At 44.5% G+C, this 11971-nt stretch overlaps 1 long non-coding RNA gene across 1 annotated transcript; it reads left to right on the forward strand.

Moving 5' to 3' along the window:
* The first annotated feature begins 266 nt into the window (after positions 1 to 266).
* LOC144995624 (uncharacterized) lies at positions 267 to 5104 on the forward strand. The gene is made up of 2 exons (XR_013659152.1): positions 267 to 4655; positions 4755 to 5104. It is a non-coding gene; the product is annotated as an uncharacterized LOC144995624 (long non-coding RNA).
* Positions 5105 to 11971: the final 6867 nt, after the last annotated feature.

Genomic DNA, 11971 nt, shown 5'->3' on the forward strand with positions numbered 1-11971 from the left:
TGTCAGTACTGTAGATCCTGGTGGTGTGGATCAGGGAGTCAATGTCACGCTCGCTCTCAGCATATAGCTTGATGTCATCCATGTAGAGGAGGTGACTGATGATGACTGATATATGGCGCCGCGTGTGTGGCAGCTTATCTGGGCAGCTCTACCTTTTTTTGTTCCTTACTTTGTGTTTTTTAATATTTTCTTCCACCTTGTTTGTGTTTTTTTGTATTTTTCAACAACGATTACGAAGTTTTGCGACAAAGGACAGGAACATTATTACTTTTGCTTTTTGTTTTTTTTATTTTTTCTCAACTTTTTGAACCGGCCATGGGGGATCTGTTAGGATGCAGCTCCATTGTTTACACTCGAGATCAGCTGTTAGCTCTTGGCCGAGCTGAGATTCTCCTCACTGGAAAGCCAGATGTTCCAGCTGAAATACGGAGGAAACGACGAGGCTGCAGAGCTGGAGTTAAACGCCGGGAGAGAAGACGGAGGTACAAGCCATGTTTACCATCCGTTACTATGGGAAAAGTCTGCGCGCTCTCTAACAAGCTGGACGAGCTAACAGCGCTCATGCGTCTGCAGCGGGTGTACCGGGAGAGCAGCCTGCTGTGTTTCACCGAGACATGGCTCCAAAAGTTAATGGATTCACGCTGGTGCGGGCGGACCGGAGCGCGGCGCAGAGCGGAAAGAAGAAATGCGGTGGTCTGGTGGTGTTTGTGAATGACAGATGGTGTAACCCGAACCATATCACTGTGAAAGAACAGCACTGCAGCAAGGACATTGAACTGGTGGCAGTCAGCGTTTGGCCGTACTACCTTCCACGGGAGTTCTCCCCAAGGTTATAATATTTTCGGATTTTTTTTTAGTTTTAGTTTTTATTTCGTTTTGAATTTTTGTTTTTAAATTTATTTAGTTTTAATTAGTTTTTAGAGGCAGCTTTACTAGTTTTTATTAGTTTTTATTTTTTGAAATTGCTTCGTTTTAGTTTAGTTTTTATTAGTTTTAGTGTTAGTTTTAGTTTTTTCATTTTTTTTTTTGTAAATTTGTCAGGTGCATGATTCAAAATCACCAGAATAAGTATTGTATGATAAAAAATCAATCAAAGATACATTTTGAAACACTTATTATTCAGAGGACACAAGTACAACCATCCTTAAATTAAAATACAACAGCCGATAACAGCATTACGTTACCTGCTCTTGCTTCTTTTTCGGGGGAGGGCGGGCGAGAGGCTAGCTTGTCTAGGCACTGTTGATTTGCGTTTTTGTGTGCGCTTTTTAAATGTACTTTTCGTAGGGTTTTTTCCCTTTGAGGAGCGTTCCACAAATTTTGTCTCCTGCTTCGACTACAAGGCACTTACTTTAGTTTTCTACGCTGTTATATTCAAAAAAGTCCCAAATAAGACTCTCCCGCTTTCTCCCAACTTTTAATGCAGCCATCACGCTCATGTAAATGTCTATGACCACGCTAGGCGGCAGTGTCTGACAGACTTCATGTGACCTCACAGACAACTTGATGCCGTAGGGGTCAAATACACAGTAAAACTAGCAGCGTGAAGTCAATAGATTTTATTTCAACCCAAAAGACTTCTGTATTAACAAAGACGAAAACAAAGTATTTTTTGGGGTTAATATTATTTAGTTTCAGTTCGTTTTATACACACAACAAACAGTTTTAGTTAATTTTCGTTTTTTTTAAAACTCTCGTTTTTATTTTTATTTCAGTTAACTAAAATGTTTTTTCAGTTCTAGTTTTAGTTTTTTCGTTTGTTTTCGTTAACTATAATAACCTTGGTTCTCCCATGTGCTGGTGGTGACTGTTTACATCCCCCCGTCGGCTGACGCTGCTGTCGCTTGTGAGCGCGTGCACAGCACCATGTCCCAGCTGCAGACACAACACCCGCAGGCCCTGATCCTCATTTCTGGGGACTTTAACCATGCCTGCACCCCCCTCTCCGCCACCCTGTCCAACTTCACCCAGTATGTGAACTGTCATACGAGGCACAGAAAAACTCTGGACCTTTTCTATGCTAACGTCAAGAATGCATATACTTCTGCCCCCCTCCCCCCTTTAGGACGCTCTGATCACAACCTGGTCCATATCTCCTCTGCTTACACTCCAGTGGTGAAACAGCAGAAACCACAGGTTAAAATGGTGAAGATCTGGACTGAGGAGGTAACAGAGTGACTAAGGGACTGTTTTAGCACCACAGACTGGGACGTTCTCTGCAGTCAATATCCTCCCCTCCACGGGGAGGATATTGACAGTCTTACTGACTGCATCACGGACTATGTGAATTTTTGTGTGGAAAACACAGTGCAAACAAAATCAGTGCAGTGTTTTTCCAACAATAAGCCCTGGGTCACTCCTGAGCTGAAGACCCTCCTAAATGAGAAGAAGAGGGCTTTTCTCTCTGGGGACAAGGAGGAGCTACGCAGAGTACAGAGGGACCTGAAATACAACATCAGGAAGTGCAAGGACTGCTACAGGAAGAAGCTGGAGCAGCGCCTGGAACAGAACAACATCCGTGATGTATGGAGAGGTCTGAAACACATCTCAGGACATGCTGAGGCTGGAAATGGTCGCCAGGTCACAGGTGACCAAGCCTGGGCAAATGAACTGAACCTGTTCTTTAACAGATTTGATTCTGCCCAGCCCCCAGTCTCCACCCACACGGCCCCCTCTTCACACCTTTCCAGCTCAGGCGTCTCCTCCCAGCTCCAGCTGTTACCACCTCAGCACCAAGCAGTCCACTCTCCCCTTCTTCCAACAGAAGCAAAAGGACCCCCCCAACAACTCACAGCACCAGACCAGCCACCGCCCACCCACCCTCCAACCCCCCTCTGCCTCACCCTGAATCAGTTTAGGATGGAGTTAAGGAGAACAAAGGCAAGGCAGGAAGGCAACAGGCCCTGACAACATCACCTCCAGGCTCCTCAGAGAGTGTGCAGACCAGCTCTGTGTGGTGATGCTGTTCATATTTAATATGAGCCTCAGACTGGAGAAGGTACCAGTCCTCTGAAGGACTTCCTGCCTGGTTCCGGTTCCAAAGGTACCTCGTCCTACGGAACTGAACCACTTCAGACCTGTCGCCTTGACTTCCCACCTAATGAAGGCTATGGAGAGGATCATCCTCAGTCATCTCCGCACTCAGGTGAGCTCAGCACTGGACCCGCTGCAGTTTGCATATCAAACAGGCATCGGGGTGGATGACGCCATCATCTACCTGCAGCATCGGGCCTTGTGTCACCAGGAGGCCTCTGGGAGCACTGTGAGAGTCATGTTTTTTGATTTCTCCAGTGCTTTCAACACAATTCAGCCATCACTGCTGAGGAGGAAGCTGGAGGTTGCAGGTGTGGACCAACATCTGGCTGCTTAGACCATCAACTACCTCACAGACAGGCCACAGTTTGTGAGGCTGCGTGACTGTGTGTCTGATGTGGTGGTCTGCAGCACGGGGCACCTCAAGGGACTGTGCTCTCCCCATTCCTGTTTACCCTGTACACATCAGACTTCATCTACGACTCCCACCACTGTCATCTGCAGAAGTTATCAGATGACAGTGCCATTGTGGGCTGTGTATCGGGGGGGATGAGCACGAGTACAGGGGGGTCATCTCTGACTTTGTTGGCTGGTGTGAAGTTAACCACCTGCTGCTTAACACCAGCAAGACAAAGGAGCTGATACTGGACTTCAAGAGGTCCTCACCATCACAGTCACCGGTGACCATCCAGGGTTCAGACATTGAAGCCGTGGACACATTTAAATATCTGGGTGTTCACCTGAACAACAGACTGGACTGGTCCAATAACACGGATGCTCTGTACAGGAGGGGCCAGAGTCGCCTTCACCTGCTGAGGAGACTGAGGTCCTTTGGCGTGTGCAGACAGCTGCTGAGGACCTTTTACGACACTGTGGTGGCCTCAGTGGTCCTTTATGGAGTTGTGTGCTGGGCGGGGGGCAGTGCAGGCAGAGACTTGAAGAGGCTTAACAAACTGGTTAGGAAGGCCGGCTCTGTCCTGGGCTGCACACTTGAGTCCATCGAGGAGGTGGCGGACAGGAGGATGTTGGCTAAGCAACATCCATCATGGATAACTCCTCCCACCCCCTGCACCAAACTGTAGAGGCGCTGACCAGCTCCTTCAGCACAAGACTGTTGCACCCTCAGTGTAAGAAGGAGCGCTACCGCAGGTCATTCCTCCCCACAGCCATCAGACTGTACAACACTGTGTTACAGTGATACTCCACGGTCCCAGGGTGTTTTTTTCATTCACTCATTTATTTATTTTCTTTTGTTGTAGTTGTTTTTCAATTTTAAATTGTTTTTTATTCCTGAACAGTTGTTTGTTTTTGGTGTGAACTTCATTAGTTATTTCTGTATTTTGAAAAAAAATTGTAGTGTTTTTTTTTTTACAGTTTTGCAGACCGCATGTTTTTTATACGACGGAGTATTAGGGCCACCAAAAAAAAAAAAAAATTAGAGCCACCAAAAAAAAAAAAAGTAAAATTACGAGATTTTATCTCGTAAATTTAGGAGATAAAAACTCGTAAATTTAGGAGAAAAAAAGTCGTAATTTTAGGAGATTACAGTGGAAGTTAGCATGCAGAGCAGCAGGTGAACGCCGTGCAGCAGCAGAGCAGACCGACTAAACTTTGTTGAACAGGTGAGCTGAATGTTTATTGATAACGTTCCAAATGTCTGGAAGGTCATTTGTTTGATTTACGATTCATTAACGTTCTATTTATTGATGGTTGGTTTGCAGGATCTCTGCAGCCCGATGAAGCCGTCGTCGGTGTCCCTGCAGCTGTTCGCTTGAATCCTTTCTTCCTCTACCAAAGACAAGACTCTACGTCCGTGTGACGCTTCCGTCACACAAAAGGAGGAGCACTTTTTTTGGCATTTTCAACGTTCCAAAGCTAATATAAAACACTATTTTCATTCCTCTTTATTGTTTTATGCTGAAACGGGACATTTCATCTGCAGGAGGGGGCGTTTGTAACACTGTTTACTTCCGCATTGGTGTTGGGATGACAGGTTCATGACGTAATGAGACAAATGAACTTCAGAAAATGTGAATGAAAAGGAGAATAAAGGCTGCAGCGATTGTCTACACCCAAGCGTGTCTCTGAGCTCCTTATTTTACATATTAAACTCCGCTTTACTGACACTGAACCCTGGAAAGACTGCTACACGGAAAATAATCTGATTTTGAGTCGCCAAAAGGTTCAGAATCTCTTTGTTTTAAACCTATAATAATCCGGAAATGAAGCTTCACAAAAGGCTCCACATACTTCATCTTCAAGCTAGGTTCCGATAAACGGACAACTTCAGTGTTTTTTCCTTAATCTACGACTTTTTTCTCGTAAATTTATGAGATAAAAAGTCGTAAATTTACGAGTTTTTATCTCCTAAATTTACGAGATAAAATCTCGTAATTTTACTTTTTTTTTTTTTTTTTGGTGGCTCTAATTTTTTTTTTTGGTGGCCCTAATACTCCGTCGTATTTTTACACTTTTGCAGCTGTATTTATTTAATATTTATTTCTTTATTTAATAAGAATCTCATTTGTGATAATAATTTTTCATAATAATTTTAGTAATATTTTTAATTATTTAACATAATTGTCATTTGTAATGTCCTTTATTGATGTTATATAGATTATTTCTGAATGTCGTGTTGCTGCCACAGATAAATGAAATTTCCCCATTGTGGGATTAATAAAGTCATCTATCTATCTATCTATCTATCTATCTATCTATCTATCTATCTATCTATCTATCTATCTATCTATCTATCTATCTATCTATCTATCTATCTATCTATCTATCTATCTATCTATCTATCTATCTATCTATCTATCTATCTATCTATCTATCTATCTTGGCCCCATTTCTGAGTCGGTATCCATAGCCAGTCTTGTTGATTATTTGGCTGAGGGGGTTCAGACCTATGCAGAACAGCAGTGGGGACAGAGCATCACCTTGGTATATCCCACATTTGATGCACACTTGTGCAAGTGGCTTCCCATTGGCTTCAAGGGTGGTTTTCCACAGCTTCATTGAGTTTCCTATGAAGGCTCTTAGAGTCCTGTTGATGTTGTACAGCTCCAAGCATTCAGTGATCCATGTGTGGGGCATTGAGTCATAGGCCTTCTTGTAATCAATCCAGGCTGTGCACAGGTTGGTGTGTCGTGACTTGCAGTTTTGAGCGACCGTTCTGTCGACCAGGAGTTGGTGTTTGGCTCCTCTGGAGTCTCTACCAATGCCCTTCTGTGTGTTACTCTTGAATTGATCCATGTACCGGCTGGGTAGCTCGGTTGGTAAGGTGCAGGACTGTCATGCAGGAAATGAGGCAATTACCATAACAATGACGGGTAATTAACATCACCCAGTGAGGGTCCTTGGGCAAGACCCTTAACGCTAATGCCTACCTCACAACATGAGAGACAATGAACCACATGTAATGCCGGTTCAGACGTCGCCCGGCCAAACAAGGTCTGCGTCAGGTGCTGAGGGACCAGAGCACCCTGATGGAAAGTGGGCTACTGGAACAAGACGGAAATGGACTAGATGAGAGAATAAGGTTCTGTTAGAATGCTACTATTCAAGGAATCCCACCCAGAGTGATTACATGCAGAGAATGTGGAAAGAATGGATGCTTCGAAACACACAATCAAGGCTAACTGCCAAACAACTGGTAGCCCAGTGCTCTAACATCCACAAACAGCAACTCCTATCACAACTTGAGATTGAAGCGATACAATACCAGGGGAGAGCCAGAACAACAGGTCAGAGAGGAGGTTATACCACACTCCCACCCTGAGATTGGGTACACAGCCCCAACAACCACAATTACGCTGAGCGAGGCAGCAACTGACCTGAAAGACAAGATCATGTCTACAATGAACACTAGGCAACCCCGACACCAGCTACAACGGTTAAGTGATGTACCGCCTGAAAGTCTACTGGAAACTGTAAATGAAGCATTGAGGGCAATTCCTACCACAACCATCACAGAAACCAATGAACTGGTTTACACTTCAGCAGCAGTGATCCTTGAGATGCATGGCTACAAGAGCAACCATGGAAGAAAACAGTACCCACCATGGAAGCAACGGTTAGAGGCCAAAATAAAGGCAACTCGGAAGGATGTGAGTAAGCTGACAGTATATATATAGTTATATATATTTATATATATATATATATATATATATATATATATATATTTCTTTCTATTAAATGATGCATTACTTTGTGGTTAATGTTAATCTGTTAAAAACTAATCTTTTGTTTTAATCAAAATAGGTAAAATCATCACCCAATGCTTAAAAATAAAATCAAACTTTATTTATAAAGAGTTTTTATTTTGTACTTCAAATTACTTTAAAACAGATGGACAGAAATACACATATAAACCCAACCAACCCTTACCCCTGCTCCCTCCCCTCTGTTAACACGTACACCCCATGACCCCACACTCAATTAATTTTTGTTGTTGTTGTTGAAAGCGATCCTGTACACCGGGGGGGTATTCCAGAAAGCAGTCTATGCCAGCTCCCACGATAAGTTTGAGGTTAAGGAAGTTGATAACCTCAGCTTTCGGTTCCAGAAATGGAGGTATGTTTCAGGGTAGGTCAAGTTACCATGGAGACTCATGCTCTGAACTTAACCTGGTCCGGAGCAGGTTTAGTTGAAGATTAGTTTGTTTACAGAGAGGTGAAACAGCATGGCGTGTCCATTTGAAGATGATTTAGTGGATGAAAAAGCTCAGATAATACTTTTTCCACCATGAGAGGGTGACTAGACCACATATGGATGTTGGAAAAACAAACTTTTTTACTTTGATCTAACTTAATTATTTGCTTCAGTTAAGATAAATTGTTTTTTTGTTAGGTCACCTTAAAAATAACACATAGTTTTCAGACAATTATTTTCCTTTCGTTCAAATTAATTCAATTAAGTAGGTGTAACTTTGATGCTGCTGTTAGATCGGCACCGCAAGGGATTCTGGGATATCATTCCCTTTGCCTGTCTGGACGGATTTGGGTTCAAGTGTGGGTTTTTTACAAAATGTGTTTAGTTGTATAGCTGTTTTACCATGTTTCACCGTGTTTTGCCGAGCTATTTTGTCCTACTGTGCTTAAGTCTCTGCACCATGAGTGAGAGTAAAGTAGAGGATGATGAGTTTATATAGCAGCTCTACCACCCAAACCTATTATGACAGTGATGGAATATTCTGTGATGAATTTTTGCACTCCGTGCATTTTTTTCCATTCTTTTTATTGTTATAAAAATGAGCATATCTGCCGGCTCAAACTTAGACATATGAAAGTTCAAGAAATATAAGTAATTAAGATGGAAAAAAGATTAATGAAGTAATGTGACATTTAGTTAGATAAATACGTAAATTTGAGTTGTATAAACAATTATTGAGTTTGAATAAATTTAACTAAATTATCTTTCAGCCGTGTTACTTTTTTGATGGACTTATAATTTCTATCCGCCGTCATTAAAATCTCAGACTCCGTCTAACTTCCGTCTCAAGTGTCGCGCTTTCTTTTTTTTTTTTTCTCCACGCGTTTCCATGGTGACTCCAGAAATCGGCGATCTATTGAGAATGTCTTTATGTACCGTGCGTTAAGCCAGGGTTACCAAGTCGAGCGTAATTACGCCAACTCATATCCGGTCTTTTGGAACCGACATACCCAGAGTAAGCAAGTTCAGGCGGATGTCAGCCAGAGTTCAGGCTTAAAGTCAGGCTAGTTTAAACATGCTTCCTGGAATACCCCCCGGATGCCCTTCCTGACACAAACCTGTTTTTATCCGAGTTGGGGACCGGCACAGGGAGACCCAAACTTAAGCCCCCTTGTGGCTACATCAATGAGACTTAAGGCTTGGCTCAGCTGTGAGCATATTTGGTTGTACAGAGCAGTTTCCAGGTATTCTGAAAAAGATTTCACTCTCAACATACTTCCACCATGTAATGGTAAAAGTATGAAATGGGCTTCAAAGAAACAGTTTATTTGATGACATTTAAATGAAAACTTCTTTAGCAGACTCAGAGCCTTTAACAGGCAGAACATGACAGTGAAGATTTTGGTTATTTTGGGAGAAGCCCATTCTCAATGAGCTTCAAAAATCGCAGCATCTAAAGCTTAAACCTCCATTTTGATGGTGTGTGTGTTCAAGCAGTGGACTGCAGCTGAACAGGGATCACTAGGAAGTGCTCTGTCTCTAAAATGCAACAGGGACCTGAGGTTGAGCTGAAATCTGCAATCATCTTTGGGAAGACCAAGAGGTCAAAGAGAGGAAGACAGACTCTGCCTGTGTTCCAATGATTGCTGGGATGTGTCACCTGCGGCTCTGAATCACACGGAACAGGAAAAAAAGGACATTGAAATGACTGATGGATAGTAATATCAAAAACACCAACAATATGTCATACAGAGACTTTAATTTGGAGACAAGAAGTGACAGCTTATATTGGATTTCTGTTTAAAATCAATAGAAAAATCAGAAACAAAACAGATTTGAATCAAATTGCCATGGATTTGATGAAACAACTGAAAGAAAAATTTAAAACTTTTAACCCTTGTGCTATCCTATGGGGTCAAGATGACCATTGCTGTGTTATTCAGAATCAGAATCAGAGATACTTTATTGATCCCACACGTGGGAAATTTGTTTGTCACCATAGCAACTGACAGCAGAGGGAAAAAAAGACGTAGAATTAAGTAAAAAAAAGCAAGAACAAGAAAATGTAGCATAAATACAGACATCAAGGTATTATAATTTAAAAAGCTATTTACAGGACAGTGCAAGTAAAAAGATTTGTGCAAAAGAAATGTGCAAAATAGAAAACAACTAAATAAAGAGATGATAAAAAAAAATGTGCAAAGGTTATCTTTTGCATTGTGTGTTGTTGTACAGGGTTATTGCATTGGGTATGAATGACTTTTGGTACCGGGCAGTTTTGGAGCGGAGCTGTCTGAGCCTCCTAGAGAAGGAGCTCCGCTGTTTGTTCAGAAGAGGGTGGATAGGATGCTCAGGGTTGTCCATGATTGAAAGGAGTCTGTTCAGAGACCTCCTCTCCATCACTGTTTCAAAAGTGTCCTGTTTGCAGCCAATGACAGAACCCGCCTTCCTGATCAGCTTGTTCAGTCTGTTGGTGTCACTGACTGCAATGCTGCTTCCCCAGCAGACCACGGAGGAGAACAGGGTGCTGGCTAAGACTGGTAGAAGATCCCCAGAATCTTGCTGCACACATTAAAGGACCTCAGCTTCCTAAGGAAGTAGAGTCTGCTGCAGGCCTTCTTGTACACAGCAGTGCTGTGGCTCCTCCAGCTCAGTCTGCTGTCGATAGTCACACCCAGATATTTATACTCCTCGACCGCTTCTACATCCTTGCCCAGGATGCAGAGGGGTTGTAAGACAGTCCTTTTCCTCCGGAAGTCGACCACCATCTCCCTGGTCTTGTCCACATTCAGTAGCAGGTGATTCTCTCCAGCCCACTCCACAAATCCGTCCACCAGCCTCCCGTACTCCTCCTCCTGTCCACCGCTTATACACCCCACAACCACACAGTCATCAAAGAATTTCTGTAGGTGACATGACTCTGAGTTGTGCTGAAAATCTGAGGTGTATAAGGTGAACAGAAATGGAGAGAGCACAGTGCCCTGTGGGGCTCCTACACCACACAGCACCACGTCAGACAGGACGCCGCCCAGTCGGACAAACTGTGGCCTGTCTGTCAGGTAGTCAGTGATCCAGGAGACGGTGGACGCACCAGCACCCATCAGCCGCAGCTTATCACCCAGTAAAGAAGGCCGGATGGTGTTAAAGGCACTGGAAAAATCAAAGAAGGTGATTCTCACCATGCCTCCACCATCATCCAGGTGTGATTGAGTTCGCTGCAGCAGATGGATGACAGCATCATCCACCCCCAGGCGTGGCCGGTAGGCAAACTGCAGGGGGTCCAGAGAAGAGCTCACCACCGGTCTCACTTGAGCCAACACCAGCCTCTCCAGCACCTTCATCACATGAGAAGTGAGGGCAACTGGACGGAAATCCCCGGGGTGAGATGGCGAGGTCTTCTTAGGAACGGGGACCAGGCAGGAGGTCTTCCAGAGGAGGGGCACCTTCTCCAGTCTGAGGCTCAGGTTGAAGAGATGCTGGAGAACCGCAGACAGCTGGTGGGCACAGGTCCTCAGAGTACGAGGGCTGACGCCATCCGGGCCAGCTGCTTTGTGCTGGTTAAGTTTCTCCAGCTGCCTCTTCACCTGGCAGGCTGTTACAGTCAAACAGAGAGGGAGGGGGGTGGTGGTTGGACTGGGGGGAGGGGTGATGGACTGCGGGCCCAGTAGGTGTGGTGTAGAGGGGGGAGAAAGGTGAGGAGGTGTGGGGGGTTCATGAGGGGGGAGGTCAGATGGTTGAGAGGCAGCAGGAGCGGGGGGGTGGCGTGGTGGAGGGGGGGGGGGGGGGGGGGGGGCTGAGGCATTCAGAGAGCTAAACCTATTGAAAAAGGTGTTAAACTCGTCAGCTCTCTCTTTGCTGCCTGTGATGGGTCTGCTTCTCCCCCCACATCCTGTGATCTTCTTCATTCCAGACCACACCGCCCTCATGTTGTCCTGCTGGAGTTTGGATTCCAGCTTCCTCCTGTAGGAATCTCTGCCGTTCCTCAGCTGATCCCTAAGTTGGTGCTGCACCCTCTTCAGCTCCTCCCAGTCTCCAGACTTGAAGGCTCTCTTCTTCCTGTTCAGGAGGTTCTTCAGGTCACAGCTGATCCACGGTTTGTTGTTGGGGAAGCATCGAACAGTTCGAGTAGGCACAACGGACTCCTCACAGAACTTAATGTATTCTGTAATGCAGTCCGTCATGCCGTCAATGTCCTCCCCATGAGGCGTGCATAGAGCGTCCCAGTCTGTGGACCCAAGACCGTCCTGCAGGGCCTGCTCCGTTTCTGAGTTTTATTTTCCCGGGT

This window comes from Oryzias latipes, chromosome 11, assembly GCF_053564925.1.
Source record: "Oryzias latipes strain Hd-rR chromosome 11, Olatipes_Hd-rR_3.1".
NCBI lineage: Eukaryota > Metazoa > Chordata > Actinopteri > Beloniformes > Adrianichthyidae > Oryzias > Oryzias latipes.